The sequence below is a fragment of the Lagenorhynchus albirostris genome, chromosome 5, assembly GCF_949774975.1.
Source record: "Lagenorhynchus albirostris chromosome 5, mLagAlb1.1, whole genome shotgun sequence".
Classification (NCBI taxonomy): Eukaryota; Metazoa; Chordata; class Mammalia; order Artiodactyla; family Delphinidae; genus Lagenorhynchus; species Lagenorhynchus albirostris.
Genome location: NC_083099.1, coordinates 34,437,063 through 34,464,400, shown reverse-complemented (window position 1 = coordinate 34,464,400; position 27,338 = coordinate 34,437,063). Strand labels below are relative to the sequence as shown.

The following is a 27,338-nucleotide window of genomic DNA, read 5'->3' as shown; positions in this document are numbered from 1 at the left end:
GTTTGAGAACAATTGTCCTCTGCCATGCTGCCCTCAGCATCTTCCAACCCACACCTATCCTAGGCACATTTTAAAAAACCCACTGCTAGGAATATTTAAATGTTAAATCAGAGGATCCAACAGTTATGCTTAAAAGTATAGACTTGCATGGTGCATAAAGTTAGGAGTAAAGAGAGAAAAGATTAGTATTTCTCATAGGAAGGTTGTTTGAGAGAAAGATGATCATTCCAATCCCACCCTCGCCCCACCCCTCCTCCCAGCCCCCACAGTCCAAGGACCCCTCAGCACAGAGTGGAACAGATCCCTTGAGTCCTGAACAGGCTACAGAGTTAATGGAAAGTCATGAACTATAGGGGTTCTTTGAGGGAGAAAACAAAGGAATATCATCTTGTGAAGGGAGAGACATTATTTTATATTTACTATTTTATATGAAGGGAGACAGGTGAAAAGTGGGATCTTGGCCATATTAAACCAATTAGATATACGTAAGGACAGGAAAGGAAACAAAATTTTTTTAAAAACGTAGCATTTAAGGATGACATTTAATATTTATTTATTTATTTGTCTCCATTGTTGCTGTGGGATCCTTTTTTAGTTGTGGCATGCGGGATCTTTAGTTGCAGCATGGGGGATCTAGTTCCCTGACTATGGATCAAACCCAGGCCCCCTTCATTGGGAGCGCAGAGTCTTAGCCACCGGACCACCAGGGAAGTCCCAGTTTGGGATGTCTTAAAAACTACTCAGGCAAAATAAAAGGAGTGTAAGAGTATAGATGAAAGAAGATTAACAAAGCGTCAATAAGTCTTCAAATAGGGACATGGAAGTTCATGAGGATTCTCTCCACGTTTGTATTGGAAGAATTTCCAAAATAAAAAGGTTTTGTCATAGTGCTCAGAGGAGAGGTATGAAAGAATATGTGAATATTTCAGCCTGCTGAAGCATCTGTTGAAACAAGGAAGAGGCCAGAAGTTCCAGGAACTTAAAGTAGAGCTCCTCCATAGTTTCATCTCAAGGTATGAGCTGGAGTCAGTGTCACCTGTAGGACCCAGATGCCGCAAGATAACACATTCACCCTAGAAAAGAAAAATCTCCATATTCTTACATTTAAGGATGGCCATGTAATATTTAAATGTGACATAATTATACTAAAAAATCTTACTTATCTAAAATTCAAATTCAACCAAGTGTCCTATATTTCTATTTGCTAAATCTGGCAAACCTACCAATATTCTAATATCTAACCAAAATTTGACACCATGATCAAAGGTTGATCCAAGTATATTTTCTACCTCAATCCATGTTGCCTTCCTCTGCTTTCTGCTCATCCTGTCTTTCCTCCTCCTTCTCAATAGTTTTCAGCTGCCTTCTCTTTCCCAGTCTGTATCATGTGGTTAATTTCCTCCTTATTAAATCTATTTTACTAACACAAATCAATGCAAAATGAGACCAGTTGATGATAAACCTAGATTTAAAACAAAGTCAAGTTAAAATCTCATTGGCTGTGCCTGGGTTGTGACTCCATTCCTTAACCTGTTACTGTAGAGAGAGAAATGTAATTGTCTGATAGGCTTAGGACCCCAAACCAAGAATGGGCCACCCCAAACATATGACCTGAAACAGGATAACCTCCTCAAGTGACTATTTCCTGCCTTTTTTTTTAACATCTTTATTGGAGTATAATTGCTTTACAATGGTGTGTGAGTTTCTGCTTTATAACAAAGTGAATCAGCTATACATATACATATATCCCCATACCTCCTCCCTCTTTTGTCTGCCTCCCACCCTCTCTATCCCTCCCCTCTAGGTGGTCACAAAGCACGAAGCTGATCTTCCTGTGCTATGTGGTTGCTTCCCACTAGTTATCTAGTTATCTAGTAGTGTATATATGTCCATGCCCCTCTCTCACTTCGTCCCAGCTTACCCTTCACCTTCCCCGTGTCCTCAAGTCCATTCTCTATGTCTGAGTCTTTATTCCTGTCCTGCCCCTAGGTTCTTCAGAACCTTATTTATTTATTTTTTTTGGTTCTATATATCTGTGTTAGCATAAGGTATTTGTTTTTCTCTTTCTGACTTACTTCACTCTGTATGACAGTATCTAGGTCCATCCACCTCACTACAAATAACTCAATTTTTGTTTCTTTTTATGGCTAATATTCCATTGTATATATTTGCCACACCTTTATCCATTCATCTGTCAATGGACATTTAGGTGGCTTCCATGTCCTGGCTATTGTCAGTAGAGCTGCAATGAACATTGTGGTACATGACTCTTTTTGAATTATGGTTTTCTCAGAGTATATGCCCAGTAGTGAGATTGCTGGGTCATATGATAGTTCTATTTTTAGTTTTTCAAGGAACCTCTATACTGTTCTCCATAGTGGCTGTACCAATTTACATTCCCACCAACAGTGCAACAGGCTTCCTGTTTCTCCACACCCTCTGCAGCATTTACAGTTTGTAGATTGATTGATTGATTTTTGGCTGCATTTGGTATTTATTGCTGTGCACGAGTTTTCTCTAGTTGCAGCGAGCAGGAACTACTCTTCATTACAATGCACAGGTCTCTCATTGCTGAGGCTTCTCTTGTGCCGAGCATGGGTTCTAGGCAAGAAGGCTTCAGTAGCTGTGGCTTGTGAGCTCTGGAGTGCAGACTCAGTAATTGTGGTGCATGGGTTTTGTTTCTCCACGGCATGTGGTATCTTCCAGGACCAGGGCTCAAACCCGTGTCACCTGCATTGGCAGGCAGATTCTTAACCACTGTACCACCAGGGAAACCATGTTGACATTTCTGATGATGGCCATTCTGACCAGTGTGAGGTGATACTTCATTGTAGTTTTGATTTGCATTTCTCCAATGATTAGTGATGTTGAGCATGCTTTCATGTGTTTTGGCAATCTGTATATCTTCTTTGGAGAAATGTCTATTTAGGTCTTCTGCCTATTTTTGGATTGGGTTATTTGTTTTTTTGATATTGAGCTGCATGAGCTGCTTGTATATTTTGGAGATTAATCTTTGTCAGTTGCTTCGTTTGCAAGTATTTTCTCCCATTCTGAGGGTTGCCTTTTTGTCTTGTTTATGGTTTCCTTTGCTGTGCAAAAGCTTTTAAGTTTCATTAGGTCACATTTTGTTTGTTTTTCCATTTCTCTAGGAGATGGGTCAAAAAGGATCTTGCTGTGATTTACATCATAGAGCATTCTGCCTATGTTTCCTCTAAGAGTTTGATAGTGTCTGGCCTTACATTTAGGTCTTTAATCCATTTTGAGTTTATTTTTGTGTATGGTGTTAGGGAGTGTTCTAATTTCATTCTTTTATACGTAGCTGTCCAGTTCTCTGAGCACCACTTATTGAACAGGCTGTCTTTTCTCCATTGTATATTCTTGCCTCCTTTGTCAAAACTAAGGTGTCCATCTGTGTGTGGGTTTATCTCTGGGCTTTCTATCCTGTTCTATTGACCTTTATTTCTGTTTTTCTGCCAGTACCATGCTGTCTTGATTACTGTAGTTTTGTAGTATAGTCTGAAATCAGGGAGCCTGATTCCTCCAGCCCCATTTTTCTTTCTCAAGATTACTTTGGTTATTCGGGGCCTTTGTGTTTCCATACCAATTGTGAAATCTTTTGTTCTAGTTCTGTGAAAAATGACATTGGTAGGTTAATAGGGATTGCATTGAATCTGTAAATTGCTTTGGGTAGTAGAGTCATTTTCACAATGTTCATTCTTCCAATCCAAGAACATGGTATATCTCTCCATTGGTTTGTATCATCTTTTATTTATTTCATCAGTGTCTTATAGTTTTGTGCATACAGGTCTTTTGTCTCCTTGGGTAGGTTAATTCATAGGTATTTTATTCTTTCTGTTGCAATGGTAAAAGGGAGTGTTTCCTTAATTTCTCTTTCAGATTTTTCATCATTAGTGTATAGGAATGAAAGAGATTTCTGTGTATTAATTTTGTATCCTGCAACTTTACCAAATTCACTGATTAGCTCTCGTAGTTTTCTGGTAGCATCTTTAGGACTCTCTATATAGAGTACCATGTCATCTGCAAACAGTGACAGCTTTACTTCTTTTCTGATTTGGATTCCTTTTATTTCTTTTTCTTCTCTGATTTCTGTGGCTAATACTTCCAAAACTATGTTGAATAATAGTGGAAAACTTGTCTTGTTCCTCATCTTAGTGGAGATGGATTCACATTTTCACCATTGAGAATGATGTTGGCTGTAGGTTTGTCATTATATGGCCTTTATTATGTTGAGGTAAGTTCCCTCTATGCCTAATTTCTGGAGAGTTTTTATCATAAACAGGTGTTGAACTTTGTGGAAAGTTTTTCTGCATCTATTGAGATGATCATATGGTTTTTCTTCTTCAGTTTGTTAATATGGTTTATCAAATTGAATGATTTGCATATATTGAAGAATGCTTGTATTGCTGGGATAAACCCCACTTCATCATGGTGTATGATCCTTTTAATGTGCTGTTGCATTCTGTTTGCTAGTATTTTGTTGAGGATTTTTGCATCTGTTCTCATCAGTGATACTGGCCTGTAGTTTTCTTTCTTTGTGACATCTTTGTCTGTTTTGGTATCAGGGTGATGGTGGCCTCATAGAATGAGTTTGGGAGTGTCCCTCTCTCTGCTATGATTTGGAAGAGTTTGAGAAGGATAGGTGTTAGCTCTTCTCTAAATGTTTAATAGAATTCTCCTGTGAAGCCATCTTGTCCTGGGCTTTTGTATGTTGGAAGATTTTTAATCATAGTCTTAATTTCAGTGCTTGTGATTGGTCTGTTTATATTTTCTATTTCATCCTGGTTCAGTCTCAAAAGATTGTGCTTTTCTAAGAATTTGTCCATTTCTTCCAGGTTGTCCATTTGATTGGCATATAGTTGCTTGTAGTAACCTCTCATGATCCTTTGTATTTCTTCAGTGTCAGTTGTTACTTTTCCTTTTTCATTTCTTATTCTGTTGATTAGAGTCTTCTCCCTTTTTTTCTTGATGAGTCTGTCTAATCGTTTACCAATTTTGTTTATCTTCCCAAAGAACCAGCTTTTAGTTTTATTGATCTTTGCTATCATTTCCTTCATTTCTTTCTGATCTGATCTTTATGATTTCTTTCCTTCTGCTAACTTTGGAGGGTTTTTGTTCTTCTTTCTCTAATTGCTTTAGGTGTAAGGTTACGTTGTTTATTTGAGATGTTTCTTGTTTCTTCAGGTAGGATTGTATTGCTATTACCTTCCCACTTAGAACTGCTTTTGCTGCATCCCATAGGTTTTGGGTCGTCATGTTTTCATTGTCATTTGTTTCTAGGAATTTTTTTATTTCTTCAGTGATTCTTTGTTTATTTAGTAGTATTATTTAGTCTCCATATGTTTATATTTTTTACAGATTTTTTCCTGTAATTGATATCTAATCTCATAGCGTTGTGGTCATATCATAGTTGATATGATTTCAATTTTCGTAAATTTACCAAGTCTTGATTTGTTATCCAAGATATATGTCCTGGAGAATGTTCCATGAGTACTAGAGAAGAACGTGTATTCTGTTGTTTTTGGATGGAATGTCCTATAAATATCAATTAAGTCCACCTTTTTTAATGTATCATTTAAAGCTTGTACTTCCTTATTTATTTGCATTTTGGATGCTCTGTCCATGGGTGAAAGTGGGATGTTAAAGTCCCCTACTATGATTGTGTTACTGTCGAGTTTCCCTTTTATGACTGTTAGCATTGCCTTGTGTATTGAGGTTCTCCTATGTTGAGTGCAAAAATGTTTACAATTGTTATATATTCTTGGATTGATCCCTTGATCATTATGTAGCGTCCTTCTTTGTCTCTTGTAATAGTCTTTATTTTAAAGTTTATTTTGTGTGATATGATAATTGCTACTCTAGCTTTCTTTTGATTTCCATTTGCATGGAATATCTTTCTCCATCCCCTCACTTTCAGTCGGTATGTGTCCCTAAGTCTGAAGTGGGTCTCTTGTAGACAGCATATATATGGGTCTTGTTTTTTTATCCATTCAGTCAGTCTATGTCTTTTGGTGGGAGCATTTAATCCATTTACATTTAAGGTAGTTATCCTTATGTATGTTCCTATTACCATTTTATTAATTGTTTTGGGTTTGTTATTGTAGGTCTTTTCCCCTTCTCTTGTGTTTCCTGCCTAAGTTCCTTTAGCATTTGTTGTAAAGCTGATTTGGTGGTGCTGAATTCTCTTAGCTTTTGCTTGTCTGTAAAGGTTTTAATTTCTCCATCAGATCTGAATGAGATCCTTGCTGGGTAATGTTGATAGTAAGTTCTTCCCTTTCATCACTTTAAATATGTCCTGCCTATCCCTTCTGGCTTACAGAGTTTCTGCTGAAAGATCAGCTGTTAACCTTATGGGGATTCCCTTATGTGTTATTTGTTGTTTTTCCCTTGCTGCTTTTAATATTTTTTCTTTGTATTTAATTTTTGATAGTTTGATTAATATGTGTCTTGGCATGTTTCTCCTTGGATTTATCCTGTATGGGACTCTCTGCATTTCCTGGACTTGATTATTTCCTTTCCCATGTGAGGGAATTTTTCAACTATAATCTCTTCAAATTTTTTCTCAGTCCCTTTCTTTTTCTCTTCTTCTTCTGGGACCCCTATAACTGTAATGTTGGTGCATTTAATGTTGTCCCAGAGGTCTCTGAGACTGTCCTTAATTTTTTACATTCTTTTTTGTTATTCTGCTCTGCAGTAGTTATTTCCACTATTTAATCTTCCAGGTCACTTATCTGTTCTTTTGCCTCAATTATTCTGCTATTGATTCCTTCTAGAGAATTTTTAATTTCATTTATTGTGTTGTTCATCATTGTTTGATTGCTTTGTATTTCTTCTAGGTCCTTGTTAAATATTTCTTGTATTTTCTCCTTTCTATTTCCAAGATCTTGGATCATCTTTACTAACAGTACTCTTAATTTTTTTCAGGTAGACTGCCTATTTCCTCTTCATTTGTTTGGTCTGGTGGGTTTTTACCTGCTCCTTTATCTGCTGTGAGTTTCTCTGTCTTCTCATTTTGCTTAACTTACTGTGTTTGGGGTCTCCTTTTTGCAGCTGCGGGTTTATGAATATCAGCTCCTGCTCCTCAGAATTCAAGCTCTGAAGTGAGACAGCATGAGAGCAAGAAAGGAAAAGCCTGGCGACATCAAGGAATCCTGAGCAAAACTGGATGGGAAATGAAATGGAATGAGGTAAGTTGCAGAAGCTGTGTGAGAGAGCCATTTACAATGCTTGCATTAGGAGGCCACACTGAGCTGTGAGAGGGAGCCTGCAGGGAACCTGTGGCCACCACAGGATAATGGGCAAAACCCAAGCTTTGGTTTCATCACCTTCTCAGCCGCCTTCTGCTGCTGCACCCCATGATGACACTTTGGTGAATGGATGCAGCTGCAATGCCTTGTTCTCAATCTACCCTCCCTTTTCTGATAAAGGCATCTAAATTTTTCTTTAGATAACCACCCACTCCCAATCTTAGTGTGGTCTGAATGGGCAGAACCAACTCCCCAGCTCTAGAAATAGGCAAAGAATGAAGACACAGTCAAATCACAAAATTCCATGGCCATCGCTACATGACTGATTCAGAAACAGGCGAGTGAGACTTAATCACAGGACTTGTTCTGGAAGTATCCAGAAGACAAACTTCCTTCTCTCCTTGGATGGCTAAGAGAAAAGGAGGTCAACTTGGTCAACTGGCCACAACTTAGAGAATCTTCCTGAGAATAATGTAAACACAGAGAAAAGCAGATCCAAGAAAGGGAGAGAAACAGATTCTTGGTAACATGACTTGGGTACAGTCATGTTTGAAGCCAAATATGAAACCTAGATTTTTCACTTAAATTCCTGTTTTGCAAACACCAATTTGAGTTGGGCTTCTGTTGTGTGCAACAAAAAGAGACCCAACCAGGGCCACTCCTAGTTCATACACACCTTTGTGAGAATTAGAAAAGATATCCACACTGGATGGGCACAGTCCTGAGGGTTTAATGCTCAGGAAATTACTGGCACATTCATGCACATTAGAAAAAGGCTGCCTTCAAACTGTTCTACACTGTTGGTGGGAATGTAAATTGGTGCAGCTACTGTGGAAAACAGTATGGATGTTCCTCAAAAAACTAAAAATATAATTACCATATGATCCAGCAATCCCCCTGTGGGCATATATTCAGATGAAACTATAATTCAAAAAAATACATGCATCTCTATGTTCACAGTGGCACTATTTACAATAGCCGAGACATAGAAACAAGCTAAATGTCCATTGACAGATGAATGGATAAAGAATATGTGATATAGATATATATAGATGGAATATTGCTCAGCCATAAAAAAGAAAAAATAATGCTATTTGCAGAAACATGGATGGACCTAGATATGATCACACTAAGTGAAGTAAGTCAGAAAAACACAAATACCATATGATATCACTTATATGTGGAATCTAAAATAGGACATGAATGAACTTATCTACAAAACAGAAACAGACTCACAGGCATAGAGAACAAACTTGTGGTTGCCAAGGGGAAGGGGGATGGGAGAGGGATGGAGTGGGAGGTTGGGGTTAGCAGATGTAAGCTTTTATATATAGAATGGATAAACAACAAAGTCTTACTGTATAGCACAGGGAAATATATTCAAAATCCTGTGATAAAACATAATGGAAAATAATATGAAAAAAATTTATACTTATGTATAAGCGAATCATTTTGCTGTACAGCAGAAATTAACACAACATTGTAAATCAACTATAATTCAATAAAATACACTTAAAAATAAATAAATAGAAACAAATTCTCCCTTCCCTGTAGGCACATGCAGCCCAGACTAGCTCAGCTAATGGAGTATGGCCTGAATTTCAGCTACTACTCCCCTGCTCAGATGGGCAGCTTTGCATGATGTTCTAACTGCATATATTTATGTGGCAGCCCTGAGCCTGGTTAACATACAAAATAATTATTAACTCAATCTCTTATTGACAAAGGCTCTGATTGTGTTAGGACATGTCTGATGCACCAAGTTAGAAAAAGGCAACAATAAACCAGTTATCAGTTCACACAGCAGGTGATCAATTATGACTGAATCTTATCATTATAAAGAGATAAGACCCCTTGGATATCAATACCAACCTGGGTTGAACACTGAAAATAGGTAAGAGGGGCTCTCTGTCTGGTGGGAGGTGCAGTTACCTGGCCCAAAATAAAAGTCAGCATCTAGAATCTGCCAGAATAGGCCAGCAGAGCAGAGCATCTTAAAAATTGGGTGGTATGTGGAAGGAAGTTTTTCCCCAAAGACTGACTCCAGTGGTTTTAAAATAAGCCCACAAATTCTTTGACACTTCTCTTTTCAGAAGGTACAGACTCATTCTCCTCCCCTGAGTGTGAAGTGCCCTTAATGACTCGATTCTAACAAATAAAATGTGACAGAAATGTTGGTTTATGCAGGGGAAGGTAGCTGCCACATCCTCAGGATATTCAGGCACTCATGTGGAGAAGTCTGGATGGCAAAGAGCTCAGGCCTCTTGCCAACAGCCAGCATTAGAGTGAGCCCCTTAGAAAGCAGCCAAGCCAAGGCTTCCTTCATGAATAGCTTGGTGGCAACCTCATGAACGACACAATCACCTAGCAAAGCTGCCTCTGAATTCTTGCCCCTCGGAAACTGTGTAAGGTAACAAATGTTCGTCATTGTTTTAAGTCAGTAAGTGATGGGGTAAATTTTTATGCAGCAGTAGTAACTAATATACTGAGAACAATAAGACTCCAGCCACTAAGACTAATGAGAGGGAAGCAGGGCCCCAGCCCAAGAGGAAAGGGGACACTGAGCTGGGAACGAAGACAGGGACTCAGGTGGAAATTGGGGGCAGTCAAAGCAACAGGAACCACATGTTGGACTGAGTCCTGGAGACAGAGCTATGAATCCATAGGTTCTTTTATTTCCCTGATGTGGTGTCCATTGCTGCAGAGCCTGGGACAGGACTGAACTTGGAAGTTGGGCTAGTAATGGGCCAGTCCTCCTACAGGGGCCAAAACCTGGTAGAAATATTGTCTTCCTGGTCTGGCTCCAGGCAGACTGAGGTTCCAGTGGCTAAATGACCCAAGGATGAATTGTCTGGAGGCACCAGATACAGGACCAACAAACAAGTAGAAATCACATCCTATGGCAGATCAAAGGTCTTAGTACAACTCAAAAGTTGAGGAGTCAAAATCAGAGCTGGAAAGGAATACATAATTGAGACAGAGCAAATAGTAACATCTCAGGATGAAAGCTGTAAGAGGGGTGACCTGAATCAGGTAGGAACCCCAGGGCAGGCCAGATACAAAGGCCCAAGCCCTTAATGTTCATCAGCAGATGTTTTTAAACAGAGATTGCTGCCCTCACCCAGAGATTCTGAGCCTAAAATTCAAAGGGGAGCCTGGCAATATGCATTTCTAATCAGTTCCCAGGTGTTGCTGATGCTTCTGGGGCACTTTGAGAAGCACTGAGCAAGGTAAGAAGGCTGGGATTATGCAGGGCTATGGGACATGGTCTGTCACAGCAGGAAGAATCTGTACAGAAGATCGCTTTGAGCAGAGAACCGTTCATGTTCCCTGAATCTAATTAGACATCTGCATGTCCCACCCTTATGCCCCTTCATATTTCTTAAGCCCCAACCTCTGTTCTACACTATTCCCTTCACCATTGAAAAGGAAGTAACTGGAAAATAATTACTCTCATTTATTGAGCAGTTACTATGTACTTTATTGACATTATATTATACAATTCTGACATCAGACTTAGTAAGGGGAATATTATTATTATCCCCAATGTACAAAGGAAAAGAACCCAGAGCTTACAGTGGGTGGTTAACTGGCCCCAAATCATTCAGGAAACCAGAATAAACCATTAGAAGTTATCCTAACTGTAAAACAGTGACAGAGATATATGTCCCTTTGGAAGAAGGAGACCAAAGTTTCCCCACAGAAAAACAAAATCCATCAGGTAGCGAAGTACCACATGATCAGCTTTTAGCTGTCATTTCTTTTCAAAGAGAAATGAGAGATGGTACCTTGTTTGATGAAAGCTTGAATGCAACTCATTTCCTTTTAAAGTATTATAGAATATAATTGAAATTCCTTTGATTTTTTTCTAAAGAACACCTGTTATATGGCAACCTTCAAAGAACGTCAAATAGAAGTCAGGGGAAATCTCTACATTGATTATTTCTTTCCCATCACATGCACAAATGACCTGTCTGTGGCTTGTGTATTTGTAACTCTGCCCTAGAGACAAAGCCTGTCCAGCTCCATTTAGTGCTGGTTAATTACAGTTGTATAGGAAACTTGGGCAAAACTGAAATACCCAACATATTATTTGTGTAATCCATATGTTAAACACCATGTGGCACTTAAAACTCATATATTTTAGAAAAGTTTTAGACTATCTAACATCATGTACAGGATATATTATTAAATGGAAAAAATCAGTTATATAAACTTAACAAAATATGTCTTAGGGACTTCCCTCGTGGTCCAGTGGTTAAGAATCCTCCTTCCAATGCAGGGGATGCGGGTTCGATCCCTGGTTGGGGAACTAAGATCCCACATGCTGCAGGACAACTAAGCCTGTGTGCCGTGCTGCAACTACTGAACCCATATGCTCTGAAGCCCATGTGCCACAACTTGAGAGAAGCCTGCACACAGCAACTAGAGAAGCCTGCATGCCACAACTAAGAGGAAGATTCCACATACCACAACAAAGATCTCACATGCTGCAACTAAGAGATGATGCAGCCAAATTAATTAATTAATTTAAAAATATATCTTAGGCTGATATTTTGGTTTGGGTTCCCACAGCAGTAGACTCTTGAGTCAAGAATTCAAGTTCTAGTAACTTATTTGAGAGATGACCGCAGGGCACACTGGTGAGGAGAGGGGGAGTGGGACAGGAAAGGGAAAGCCAGTAAAGACTGTACCGTCATGCAAGTTACCACCGTGGACAACCCAACTCAATTCCACTGGGAACTCTGGAGCCCAGGTGGAAGGCATCATGGCTCAGAGTGATCCCGTGGAAGGTGTAAGAAATCAGGGTTATTTAAACAACAGCTTCTGTCAGTCATTGTTTGAGGGCTGTTCCCAAGGGCCATTAATTCTCTGGCACTTCTATCTTACCATGAACATATGCAAAGTAGGCTCTTGGTTTAAAAAAAAAAACCCTCAGGAGAAGAAAAGCAGATGCTGGCAGTTGGAGTCAGCCCAGGCTGAACTGTGTGGGAAGGGCTGAAGGGAAATTTGGCAAAGCATCCAGAGTGTCTGCTGTACCTGTGTATCCCAGAACCTTGAGCTTGAGACAAGCTTGTGTGCTCTTAGTTTTTCAGAAAGTGCCATCCCAGGGAGCAGGAGTGAGGGAAAAGGGAAGGAGGTAGAGAAAGAAGCTTCAATAAGTTCAAAGATGAATTTCCAAGCTGGCCTCCACGTGGTAACAAATGCACTAGTTGCTTGATCTCATAAAACTGTCTCTTGAGAGGATGTGTGAACAGCTGCATCCCCAGACAATCCGTCCTAAGAAATGAGGAGAAGATTTTAGCCTCAGCTTCTACATCTCATTGGTGAAAGGTTTCCCAATGGTGCATGAGCTCCTTAACACTTCCAGGTTCTGCATGTGGGGGCACCAATTGGGCCTGTGACCTCTCACACCTCAAAAGCATGAAGGAAGCCAAGAGTGGGAGGCCGGGGCATCCAGATCGGACAGGAGGGAAGGCTGCAGGGCATGCCTGGGTGGAGCTGACAGGTCCTTACATAGTCAGTTATCCACGTGGCAGCCAGGGCAGAAAAGGTGGTTAAGGGCCTCAGAAATGGTCAAGGCCAAGAGGATCTGAGATGCTGCCTAAGATATGCCTGATGCATTTTTGCTTAATAAATATTTATATACATTCACACAAAAAAACACACACATGTACAAACACCATCACATATAAAAAAGACAACAGTTTTAAAGACAGTGGTGAAGAGCCAACCAATTTTTATTCCCTCCTATATTCTTTGATATATGTTTAAAATTTTATATAATAAAGGTGCTTTGATTTTACAACGGCTGAAGGTCATGTGGACACTTTTGGAAAAGGAGGCAGAGTAGGAAACATTTCTCAGAGTAAAACAAACTGGTAAAAACAATTATTATTCTGTATTTTACATGATGGGCACAGACAGCATTGTCTTCTTCAATAAAAAGTTGACTCTTTTAAGAAATTGCTTAGAAAATCAGCAATAAGTAGTTTTCTAATGTGAGAGGTATTGCCTTATAATAAACTTGCCTTATAATAAAATTAGTTTCCAAATAATTTAGAAATATACTTTCTTTGTATATCTTGCTTCATTTATTTATTCATTCACTGAATTAGCAAGTAGCTGTTATTCACCAAATACTTTCTGAGCCCCTACTGTGTGCAAGGACCTTGCCAGTCACTTGACAAGAAGAATCAGAAAGTATTGTCACCAACTAAATGTCCATATTGGAATGGATAATATGGGTTATGGCAAAGAAAATTCATACTCACCAAGTACCCAAATGCTTTCTTACCTTTCTTAACCTCCAGTGCATGAAGTTGGGGCCACATGACTAGTTCTGTACTGCAAACTGTAAGCAGAATTGATGTATGTCACTCCTGGGCTAAGGCAGCTATGAACTGGAACGGTGACCTCAGGGCCACATTTTGCTAGATGGTATAGCTACAAGAGGGACAAGGCCACCATACCTGCATCAGACCTTGCAGGAAAAGGATACCAATCTTTACTGTTCACCACAGCCCGTGTGCAGACCCTTTTCTTGCCTTGGGATCCACACACAAAAAAACTGACAATCTTATGGGTTATTGTTATCTAGTAAACATACCAGGGAAACACATTGCCACCAAAACCCAAAGAGGCTCACTGAGTGATGCGCCTTGTTCTGTGTTGTGTCTCTCACTGTAGAAGGCATATCCTGATGTGCCTCAGACACTGGACACCTAAACATTTTACCAATGTAGCAGTAAATTGCTACTGTGTTTTTCTTCTGCCCCTAATAAGATGTGACTAAAAAGGACACAACACATTTGTGATCTTCTTCCACAAAGTACATAACCCCAGGCTAATCATGAAAGAACACCAGACAAACCCAAAGTGAGGAGTGTTCTACAAAGTATCTGACCCAGAGTTTTAAAAAGTGTTAAGTATACAAAAAAAAAAAACCCACAAAGAGAGAAAAGGGAACACTCTTACATTGTTGGTGAGAATGTAAGCTGGTGCAGCCACTATGGAAAACAGTACAGAAGTTCCTCAAAAAGCTAAAAATACAATTATTGTGAACAGTATACACATGTTCACCAAAAGACATGAATCAAAATATACACAGCAACAACACTGATAATCATCCAAAACTTAGAAACAATCCTGATGTTCATCTACAGAAGCATGGAAACATAAATTGTAATATAGTCAATGAAAATACTCAATTCAGCTATGAAAATGAATAAACTACAACTACACACATAACATATATGACTCACAAAAAATTTTGAGTGAAAAATCTAGGTACAAAAGAGCACAGACTGTATGATTCCAAATATATATCGTTCAAAAACGAGAACTACTCTATGCTGTTAGAAGTCAAGACGGTAATTATTCTTGGGAGACATACTGATTTTAAAGGAGGAAGAAGGGATCTTCTGAGGTGCTAGTTGTCTCAGCCATCCCATGATCACCCGCTAGATTGGGGATTCACTGGAAGGTCTAACATGACCCAATGTAGTTTTAGTCATGGCTAAGATTTATTACTGCAAAGGATACAGGGCAGAAATAACAGAAAAAAGACATATACAGGCAAAGGTTAGAGAGGTCAAAAGCAGGCTTTCTTGTCCTCCCTATGCAGGGAATGCATCCTCTTCTCCAGCTGGGAAGTACAAGAATATGTGTGAGATGAGCATGCTCAGGAAAGCTGGCTTGAATCTTGGGGTCCAAAGTTCCTAAATGGAATTGGTCACTTCCTAGCCATGGGTGTGAACCCCAAACCAGGCCCTGGGTACACATCATGAAACTTGATGTTTACTTTAACATGCTTGCTCATCTTGACTCACTACTTTGGGCATATAGACTAATATCTTTACCCAACCACTATGTAAACATTCCAGTAGTTTAGTTCTCAGAGTTGACCAAGGGTCATTACGATGGCTATAGATTTAAACAAGAACTGAGTAAAACATATTTGCTTCATCAACTCCCTCTGCTCATTAGTAATGTTATCATTCTTGCTCTGGGGACTGATTAGATGGGTAGGTTTTGTTTGTGCCTATGTATGCATATTATATATACTTCAAAATTTTTTGAAAATTAGTCAGGTAGAAATCCAGACCCATTAATTAGAGCCCTACATTCTTGTAAGTCTACTGAAACCCTGGGAAGTTATCAAAATAACATTAGGAAACCATTAGGGAATATAAAAAGCAGGGGTAACTCTAAATCTAAGTAGATGTCAAGAGAACAAGAAAGGGAATTAAATTCATGATGATGAGTTTCAGAGTATGTTAAGTAGGCAGGTAACAGTGAATTTTGTAAAAAAAAATTTGTATTTGGATGTTGTGGCTATTCTTTAATGTGTCTGAAGTGATCAAAAACCAAATTATGAACAAATTTGTAATTCAGATATAATTTTATGGGAATTTAATTGATGTACAATCTGTTAAAAGTTACCAAAAACAGGTTTTCAAAAGTTTATCTCTTATGTTTTTAATTTTTAAATTGAGCATTAAAACATATGTGCAGTAAAAAAAAAAAAAAAAAAAAAAAAAGACTTACCTATGATCCAGCAATCTCACTCCTGGGCGTATATTCAGACAAAACTCTAATTCAAAAAGGTACATGCACCCCTCTGTTCACAGCAGCACTATTCACAATAGCCAAGACATGGAAACAACCTAAATATCCATCGATAGATGAATGGATAAAGAAGATGTAGTACATATATATAAGGGAATAGAAAGAACAAAATAATGCAGCAACATGGCTGGAACTAGACATAAGTGAACTAAGCCAAAGACAAATATCGTATGATATCAGTTATATGTGGAATCTAAAATATGACACAAATGAACTTATCTACAAAACAGAAACAGATTTACAGACATAGAAAACAGACTTGTGGTTGCCAAAGGGGGAAAGGGTTAGGAGAATGATGCACTGGGAGTTTAGGGTTAGAATGCAAACTATTATATAAAATAGTTATATAGAATAGATATATATATATAGAGAGAGAGAGAGAATGGATAAACAACAAGGTCCTACTGTATAGCACAGGGAACTATATTCAATATCCTGAGATAAACCATAAGAGAAAAGAATATGAAAAAGAATTATACATATATGTATAACTGAATCACTTTGATATACATCAAAAATTAACACAACATTGTAAATCAACTGCATTTCAAGTTTTAAAAACCCACAAGGAAAGGCTGAGCAACTGTTAGAAGTTGATGGACGCTAAGAAGACATTACGACTAAATGCAACATGGTGCCCTGTATTGAATCCCGGAACAGAAAAAGACACTGGTGGAAAAACTGGTGAAATCTGAATGAAGTCTTTGGTTTGGTTAATAGTGCTGCACTGATGTTTCATAGTTTTGAGAAATATGCCACAGTTATGTAAGCTTGTCAACATTAGGGGAAGCTGAGTGAAAGTTATAGGGGACCTCTCTGTACTATCATTAAAACTCTTCTGTAACTCTAAAATTACTAAAAGATAAAAAGTTTGTACAAAGGAAGCTGGAAATTTCTGCTTGATAAGACCTGAATATACAGGACCGGAGAAATAAAGGTACATATGAGAAAGTGCATGTGTGTGTGTATTTTTGTCTATTGGTGTGTCTGTGTGTGACTGTGTGTGTGTGTGATTGGGGGACATCTGGTGTGGGGGTGTCTTTGGGTGTCTCTGGGTGTGTGGCTGTGTTTGTGTGTGTCTAGTGCAGGCAGGGTGGGTTTACATGAGCACATAGTTCTACTGTGAGGGAATTAATAAGCCAAGGCGCCTCCATGAACCTGAGAGTGAGTGCCTCCTTAAATTTTGAGCCCTAGGCACCTTGCTTAACTCACCCTAGATCCAGTCTTTTAAAGAAGCTGCCAGGAAGAACAAAAGAAAAAAACAGGGGGCACCTGGATTTGAACCAGGGACTTCTTGATCTGCAGTCAAATGCTCTACCACAGAGCTATACCCCCTGATGCTATTAATGCCCCCTATAAGCCCTTATTCCACTTGTATGAGTTTCATCATACTTCATAAATATCTGTGTGGCTGAGATTCCTGCTAGATTTAATTTCATGCCTGATTCCCTTCTAGCCATATCACCTCCTACTTTTCCCAGAGCATGTATGTTCATTCATATGTACAACTCTGAATTACAGGCAAATATTGTATGTGTGCATGGATTGTATATTGTACATGATTTCATCAGATTTTCAAGGGGATCTCATCCAAGTGAACAGTCTCATTTACAGCTGGAAAAAAAAACAGTTAAGAAGTCCAAAATTCACCTTTGAACACCACTGACTCCTAGTTCCTTGAGTTCCAGTCTGAGAACTTTCAATCTGTGTATCTCCAAGATTGAGAAGAAAGGTCAAGGAAATCTCTGTCACTGCAGTAAGTTCTCCCTGATGAAGCCTGGCAGCTGCTGTGAAGCTAAGGAGCCCACAGCCCCCAGAGCTCCAGCTCACAGCTCTCTGAGGGCTGTAGACGACCCTTCCCAGCTGCTCCACTCTGATGTTCTACAGAAACTTCAGTTGCAAACCCAGTGTGCCCCAAACTACACTTGCTGTCTTCCTGCTCAAACCTGCATCTACTCTTATTTTGCTTTGTGGTAATAATAATAGTCTATATTTACTAAACATTTGCTATGTGCCAGGCTCAGTACTAAAAGTTCTAGCCATAACTTCTGCTGAATCTTCACCAAAAACTCCCACAGGACAGGTATTATTGTTAGCATACTGATTTTGCAAGTAAGGAAACTGAGGCACAGAGTGGCCATGCAGCTGGGAGGTGGTGGGGCCAGGATTTCATTGTGGGCTCAGAGCTGGGTGCCAGGCCTGCCTATGTAACCATCTGATCAACCTCCTCCCTGTCTTGGTTGGTGACACCACTGTGTACTGTCATTTGGCCAAAGCATGTAACATAACTCAACTTCTTCCAACCTCTCCTCCCAGTGCAAGTTAATCACTGGGTACTGCTGATTTTAGCTTTGACATCACTTAATCCCACTCCCATCCTGGCACCACAGTGCCACCACCTCCTAAATGGCCTCCCAGCCTCCACCCCTGACATCCATCTCCTACTGCTCCCACAGCAGTCGTTTTAAAACCAAGTGCATCTAGGCCACTCCTCTTAAAGGCCTTCATGATAAACTGCAAGACTCTCAGCACAAGAGTTCTTACATTTTGATCCCTGTCTGCCTCCTCAGCTTCAGCCTCCTCTGCTGACACTCCCCATAGCACATTTTGTGCTCCAGCTGCCTCCAACTGCATCCATCTGGCTCCAGCCTCTGCCCATGCAGTTTTCTCTGCCTGGGACCCAACCCTCACTCACCGCACCCCTGCCTCTCCTCCACCCTCCCTCTGGTGCGATACTGTTCTTCTATGAGACCCTGACTTGCCATCAGCTCCTCTTGGAAGCCTCCTGTAACCTCCCTCCTCTGGACAGAGGTAATAGCTGCCTCCTCTGCATTCCTGAAGCTGGCCCAGCTCGGTCCAGCTCACAGCTGTCTGACTTCTTATTTTACAGGCCTGCTTCCTTGGCTGAGAGCACAATGAGTCCAGGGGCTGTGTCTTATTCACTTCTGGGTTCACACTTTGCACAATTCTGGCATGTAGTAGGGGCTCAGTGTATGTCATTCAAGCTGATTTTAAAATGCATCAGTGCCCGAGCTGCAGGCAGGAGTTAAACCTAGACTAAGGCCTGACCTCTGGCCCCAGCCTGGGTCTGGAATGCAGGCACCCTAGGTGGGGTGCTCGCTGCAGGCAATGAACTGGGGATGGAAAGGTAATAGAAAGTCCTCAAGCTTTAGATTAGGGAAGGAGTGCAGTTCCCTAAACTTTAGGCCAGTTCATGTTTATCCAGTGTTCTGTGAACAAGGACTCTATTCCCTGACTGCCCCCAGGACACTGTAAAGTGTGGGCACCATCACTAAGTTACTGGGTTTGCCCTGCAGTCAAATGTTCTAAAACTCTATGGACAGTTCTAGCACCTTGGGAGCATTGCTAAGTGGAATTTTGTGACAAAGATTTTAACAGAAGGAAAACAGAATGAGTAGTATAATGAAGTCATTGAGAACCATGCTCTGAGTTCAAATCCTGGACCTGAGCTTTGTAGCATCTCCAAGTCTCAGACTCCTCATGCAAAATGGAGATAATGTGTCTTGTAAAATTTTGGTGAGAAATGAAGGAGGTAATTAACATAAAGAACATAGTCTGCCACCTGGCATATACAAAAGGGAAATTAGTGATTATTCAAAGAGCCATGAGCCACAGAAGATAAAAGTCAAAATCAATACGTATTTTTCTAAGGCATCAAGAATATGCAGGGGGCACCTGGATTTGAACCAGGGACCTCTTGATCTGCAGTCAAATGCTCTACCCCTGAGCTATACCCCCACTGACATGGACTTGTTTTCATAATCTCTCTCTCTCTCAACGTTATGATTCTAAACACCAGTAACTCAGGGAAACTATAATTAGAGAGAATGCTGCCTGGAAGAAGTCTGGGCATATCAAGTCTTAGAATTTCATTATGAAAAAAGACCTGACTCCTGAGAATTAAGTTCTCTGAGCCTAGAAACTTAGACTTTCCATACCCAAAGCCTCTGCTGTCTGCCATATCTCATACAAAGTGAACCTTGGTTCCAGATAAAAATCCTCAGGTTTTCCACAAATAGCATCATCAGTATAATGTGATGATTGGATTCCTGTCATGTTTCCTTAGCCACGGCTCCCAGCAACTGAGATCCTCATTGCTCTTCTGACTTCACAGAACTGAGCTCATAACTGGCAGTCAATAGACATTTGTTACATTAAACTGATTCTGGAAAAATTTTGTATAAATAATGATTTGTGTGAGATAGCTTTTCCAAGACATAACTGTAAGATGATTTTACACAAAGTCAGATGGTCAAGGAGATACACTCTTATGAAACATAACTTGCCTGAAACTGCCAACTCCAAAAGGTCATTTGATGAAGATAAATAAGGCTCCAAACAAGAGCCTCTTAACTGATTAAATCACCTATCCTATTCTTACCACCAAAGATTCCTTTTCATTTCCAAACACAACCACTGTTGGAGCACCCTGTATCTCTGAGCATCATAAACATCTCTTCTCCCTCTGATGAACTCTTCAGGTGCTTCTCATGGAAACTTACTTGCTTAAACCTGTAAGGAAGGCTCTCTTCTACCAATTTCCTGACAACAAGCATTATTGAGATCTTTTCAAAGGATCCTAGTGTGTCATGGTGGTGGTTGGTTGGGACCCCAGGAGAGGGGAGAGTCTCAATTACATTCATTTTCTCCCCTACCTCAGGCTGGAATTGAGAGCTAAGAAAAGAATCACATGCATTCTTTGCTCATTGTTCTTTTCTCACCCTGGACATTAGTGGGAGTAGAGATTTTAGCAGTAACAGATGTCCTGTGTGCTTCATATTGAAGAACCCCAGTGTTGGAAGGGATTTAGAGATCATTTATTCCAACCACTTCCTTTGCAGACTAAGAAACAGATGGAGTGAAAATGAAGAGCTCTGCTTAAAGTCAGACATAACAGTAGCAAGAGCAGAACCAAGGGTCCATTCCACTGCCAACTCCTTAGAGGCTCTTTGGAAGCCCCCAGTGCCTGGAATGATGCAGGTGCTCAATAAATGTTTGTGGGATAAATACCAAACTGTAGTTATATAGATAGACCAAATGTCCTGGTTTGCTGGGAATTCTTCTGGTTTTAGCACTGAATGCCCTGCGTCTCAGGAAATCTCTCAGAAAAGCAGGCTGTGGTTGTTTGGTCACCGTAGATATGACCTTATTTTTTCTCATTCACTGTATTTCCAAAACCTAATCATTCACTTTCCACTTTCTCATTTTTTTTAACCATTTTGCGTACATCCTATACTAGTATTTACTTAATATTTGTCTTTAAATCAACTTAATGTTTTTTATTTACCCTCATCCTAAGCAAAAATATCCCTGAAATCATGCCAATTATATTTCTTTGTACTGCACATCAAAACAAATACAGAGCTTTGGGTATTTGTTAAAATTGCATTTAGCACATGTTACACTTAAAACTTGCCATGCACCCTTCTAAGTGTTTTACAAATACTGATTCATTTAATCCTTAAGACAACTCAATAAGAGAGGAACAATTACCATCTTTACTTTATGATGAGGAAACTGAGGCACAGAGAGGTTAAATAACTTGTCTAAGGTCACACAGCTGTTAAATTTGCCCACGGTCCCCAAAGTCATCTTGGAAACAGTGATAACCACAGTGTGATAGTTAATTTTATGTGTCCATCTGAATGAGCCACAAGGTGCCAAGACATTTGGCGTCATTATTCAGGATGTGTCTATGTGGGTGTTTCTGGATGAGATCAACATGTGAATTGGTAAAGGAGTAAAGCAGATGGATCCTCTCTTTTTAAGTGGGCCTCTTCCAATCCACTGAAGAACTAAATAGAAAGATCAAGTAAATGAAAAAGACTGCAAATAACAAGTGTTAGAAATGATGTGGAGAAAAGGGAACCATTATGCACTGTTGGTGGTGATGTAAATTTGTGGAAGAGTATGGAGGTTCCTCAAAAAACTAAAAATAGAACTACCATATGATCCTGCAATCCCACTCCTGGGCATATATCTGGACAAAACTATAATTCAAAAAGATACATGAACCCCTATGTTCATAGCAGCACTATTCACAATAGCCAAGACATGGAACCAACCTAAGTGTCAATCAACAGATGAATGGATAAAGAAGATGTGATATACACACACACACACACGTGCATGTGCGCAATGGAATACTACTCAGCCATAAAAAAGAATGAAATTATGCCATTTTTAATAGCATGGATAGACCTGGAAGGTATTATGCTAGGTAAAATAAGTCAGATAAAGACACAAGCTATATGTTATCACTTATAAGTGGAATCTAAAAAGGAAAACAAATGAAGGAATATAACAAAACAGAAACAGACTCAGATACAGAGAACAAACTAGTGGTTACCAGTGGGGAGAGGGAAGGGGGAGGGGCAAGAGAGGGGAAGAGGTTAAAGAGGCACAAACTACTACTACTAAATAAGCTACAAAGGTATAATGTACAGCATAATGTACAGCTACAGAGGTATAATGTACAGCACAATATAGCTAATATTTTATAATAACTTTAAATGGAATATAATCTATAAAAATTTTGAATCACTATGTTGTACACCAGAAAAAAATGTAACATTGTAAATCAACTATACTTCAATAATAATAAATAAAAAAGAACAAGAGGGACTTCCTCCTGCCTGACTACTTTGAGCTGAGACATCAGTCTTTTCCTGCCTTTAGAATCAAACTGAAACATCAGCTCATCTGGATCTCCAGTTTGCTGACTACAGACCTTGGGACTTTTCAGCCTCCATAATCATGTGAGTCAATTACTTATCACAGGTATTTTTATATACATATATACATTTTATTGCTTCTTTTTCTCAGGAGACCCCTAATACATAGGACATGCTCTGGGAAGAATTGCTGGGCCTGTACTGGCCTTGAGGCTCCTGTTCATATTGTTGAGATTTCACATACTTCATGAGGCCCAGAACAGCACCTGCCACAAGATGGGGGTCCAGTAACAATGGGTAAGCTGACCTGTTGTTGTATTCCTAACTCCCTGCTCCTTTCACACACATGTGAATTTGCTCTCATTGTCAAAACATAAACAAAAGTAAAAGTTCATATGTTTTTAAGCTATAAGTTACAGGAGCCAAATAATCTGGCTTGAGTTCCAAAGATTTATGTTGCAAGAAAAAAGTTCTAGACATCCGTTGCACAACAATATGATTATACTTAACACTAATGAACTGTACACTTAAAAATGATTACCATGATAAATATGTTATGTATTTTTTACCAAAAAAATTCTATGCTCTAATATTAGAAAGAACTTGAGTAATAAAGCACCCCACCTCAAAAAAACAAACATATGCACACTGCAGAAATGGCAGGAACACGTAAGCACTTGTCTCACTGGATGGCTCCTAAAGTCTGTTTGTGAACAGACTTTGACCGATTCACAGACCAAGACAAACTCTTCCTCAAAATTTATAGCAAATCCAATGCCTCTCACTGTTCCCAACAGGGCACAGCACAACGTGACGTTCTTCATTCTCTAGATGGTCACTGTGTCATTGATTTTAGCCCCTTTTTGTTGTACTCACTTAACAACAAAGCAAAGTAAAGCTAATATTATCCTCTATTTTTTTGCTCTTGGAGATGCAGCCTCTGGATTGAGTCCCATGTGCAAACCTGCAAATACATCTGTCCTGTGTCCAGGTTTTCTCTTCTGTTGGCATGTGGTCCAGGAAAGACTTGCAAGTTCTGTTAAGCCTGCAGACAGATAAGAAAGTTGGGGAGTGTGCATGTTAGTTCTATTAAAAGGGAGGGAGAAAGAATGTCTCAATCAAAGGGCAGCCAAATGAATTGTCAAGGGGAAGATGGGCCCAAAGGTACGTTTATATCTCAAGATGTAATAAGGAAGAACAAATCTGACTTGATATTAGATGTGTTTCTTTTACTTTAACCTTGGTATTACTTTTGCTTCAAGTTAAGAATGTTGCCTATAGCCTGAAATATACAGGATAGGCCATTCTCAAGGCTGACATTGCAGGATATAACACTTTTCTACTCATATAGAGGTAAAAAGTTGCAGAATAGAGAATAACATTTGTCTTATGGGAGATTTACAGGAACATGGTGATCTGACCTACGTGGACAGCTGCAAAAACAAAGGATTGCTACACGAAAAAGTTTGCAACAACCAACCACATCCCTCCCTCACCTTGCCTTTAAAAATGCTTTGCTGTCTACAACTAACAAATGCTGGTGGGTGTGGAGAAAAGGGAATCCTCCTACTCTGTTGGTGAGAATGTAAGTTGGTGCAGCCACTATGGAAAACAGGATGGAGGTTCCTCAAAAAAATAAAAATAGAATTACCATATGATCCAGCAATCCCACTCCTGGGCGTATATCCAGATGCAATGAAATTATAACACTACCTAACACCATACACAAAATAAATTCAAAATGGATTAAATACCTAAATGTAAGACTGGACACTATAAAACTCTTAGAGGAAAACATAGGAAAAACGCTCTTTGGCATAAACCACAGCAAGATCTTTTTTGGCCCACCTCCTAGAGTAATGAAAATAAAAATAAACCAATGGGACCTAATTAAACTTACAAGCTTTTGCACATCAAAGGAAACCATAAACAAATGTAAAAGACAACCCTCAGAATGGGAGAAAATATTTGCAAATGAAGCAACAGAGGGTTAATCTGCAAAATATACGAACAGCTCATGGAGCTCAATAACAAAAAAGCAAACAAGCCAATCAAAAATGGGCAGAAGACCTAAATAGACATTTCTCCAAAGAGGACATACAAATGGCCAAGGGGCACATGAAAGGATGCTCAACATCACTAGTTATTAGAGAAATGCAAATCAAAACTACAATGAGGTATCACCTCACACCGGTAAGAATAGCCATCATCAAAAAATTTACAAACAATAAATGCTGGAGTGGATGTGGAGAAAAGGGAACCCTCTTACACTGTTGGTGGGAATGTAAATTGATACAGCCACTGTGGAGAACAGTATGGAGGTTCCTTAAAAACTAAAAATAGAACTACCATATGACCCAGTAATCCCACTACTGGGCATATACCAGAGAAAATCATAATTCAAAAGGACACATGTACCCCTATGTTCATTGCAGCACTATTTACAATAGCCAGGACATGGAAACAACCTAAATGTCCAATGACAGATGAATAGACAAACAAGATGAGGTACATATATACAATGGAATGTAACTCAGCCATAAAAAGGAACGAAATTTGGTCATTTGTAGAGATGTGGATGGACCTAGTGTCTGTCATACACAGTGAAGTAAGCCAGAAGAACATCATATATTAACACATATATGTGGAATCTAGAAAAATGGTACAGACAAACCTATTAACAGGACAGGAATAGAGAGGTAGCTATAGAAAATGAACATGTGGACACAGAGGGGGAAGGAGAGGGTGGGACAAATTGGGAGATTAGGATTGACATATATATACTACTTGCATAAAATAGATGGCTAGCGGGAACATGCTATAAAACACAGGAAGCTCAGCTCAGTGCTCTGTGATGACCTAGATGGGTGGGATGGGGGATAGGGTGGGAGAGAGGTACAAGAGGTTGGGGATATAGGTATACATATAGCTGATTCACTTCATTGTACAGCAGAAACTAACACAACATTGTAAAGCAATTATACTCCAATTAAAAAAAGATACATGTACCCCTATGTTCACAGTAATAGTATTCACAATAGCCAAGACATGGAAAAAACCTAAATGTCCATTGACAGATGAATGGATAAAGAAGATGTGGTACAAATATACAATGGGATACTACTCAGCCATAAAAAGGAATGAAATAATGCCATTTGCAGCAACATGAATGCAACTAGAGATTATCACACTAAGTGAAGTCAGAAAGAGAAAGACAAATACCATATGATATCACTTATATGCTGAATCTGAATTAGGACACAAATGAACATATCTATGAAACAGAAAAAGAATTACGGACATAGATGGTGGTTGCCAAGAGGGAGGGCATTCCGGGAGGCATGGAGTGGGAGGTTGGTGTTAGCAGATGTAAGCTTTTATATATAGAATCGATACACAACAAGGTCCTATGTTATAGCACAGGGAACTATATTCAATATCTTATGATAAACCAAAATGGGAGAGAATATTTTTCAAAATGTATAACTGAATGACTTTGCTTTACAGCAGAAATTAACACAACATTGTAAACAAATTATACATCAATAAAAAAAATGTTTTGCTGAAGCCCTTCAGGGAGTTTGGGGTTTGGGGGGCACAAGCCACCTGTTCTCCTTGCATGGCCCTGCAATAAACATTTCTCTGCTCCAAACGCCAATGTTTTGGTCTGTTTGGCCTCATTGTGCATTGGGCACATGAACTTGCATTCCAAAACAAAGAAATTTCAAGGGAAAACCATCTGCTTTATGTTGCCCCGAGGTCATGATGACTGCTGTTTTTTACTCTCAAACTCACTTTCTCTTTCTCTTTGTCTCTCTTCTCTTTCCTCTGTCTCTCAAATTAATCAAAGTTCTCCCAGGGTTCAATTTATTCTCTAAATGAAACAAAAGCTCTTTTACAAAGTACATTCAAGCTAATCTGACTGCACTGTTCTAGTTTAGAAGTTATAATTTCAGGTAAAGATGTGCCTCATTTATGGAAAAGTTTGTTCCTTAAAAGTTACTGTGTAACGCCCTCATCAGTGTGCCCTTCCATGAATGCCTCTGCTAATTTGCTTCATGAAATATTGTCCCTCCTGACATACACAACTCCTTTCTAAGCTTTCCTAAAAATCTCCAAAAAAACAGCTAACCCGCCAACCCCTTGGCTAGCACACTGAATATATGGTTATTGGGAGGATAAGGAGGATAATTTAATTCATAGATGTGGTGGTGGGTATGAAGTGTCTTTAGCTAAAATGGAACAACATTTCCCACAATTCCCTTCCCTGCATGGTTCTGGGTTAAGGCTGCACCCACAGGAAAGTGTGCAGGAGACATGAGTGTGGAAGTGATGTGTTTCAGGGAAGGTGCGGCTGCAGTCCATTCACACTCATGTCTCATGGCCCACCTTGGCTTTGGGCAGCCTCAGGCTCACAGCTCTGTCCACTTCCCACTGGACCTCCTCCTTAGCTCTCTGAATCCTGGGCCAGGTTCATGAGCAGCGTTGGAGTGAAGTGTGCCAGCAGGTCACACACATCGTTGAGGTTGGAAGTTTGGAGGCATTGAGAGACTGTTGTGGGTTCCAGTTTGTCTTGTGGTTCTACTTTGTCCTGTCTTGCCCCTGCTTCACATTCATCTTCCCTTCTGGACTGCTGACCTAAGTGTCCTCAGGCCCAGCACAGACACAGGGTAGCAAACTCACATACACTACTCAACCAGCTCCCACAATTGCATGACGTCTCATCCCTGTAATAAATCCTTTATAA

At 39.6% G+C, this 27,338-nt stretch overlaps 2 non-coding genes across 2 annotated transcripts; both read right to left on the bottom strand.

The window, feature by feature from the left end:
• Positions 1 to 17,159: 17,159 nt before the first annotated feature.
• TRNAC-GCA (transfer RNA cysteine (anticodon GCA)) lies at positions 17,160 to 17,231 on the bottom strand. The gene has a single exon. It is a non-coding gene; the product is annotated as a tRNA-Cys (tRNA).
• Positions 17,232 to 19,583: 2,352 nt separating this feature from the next.
• Positions 19,584 to 19,655, bottom strand: TRNAC-GCA (transfer RNA cysteine (anticodon GCA)). The gene has a single exon. It is a non-coding gene; the product is annotated as a tRNA-Cys (tRNA).
• Between the last annotated feature and the right edge of the window lie 7,683 nt (positions 19,656 to 27,338).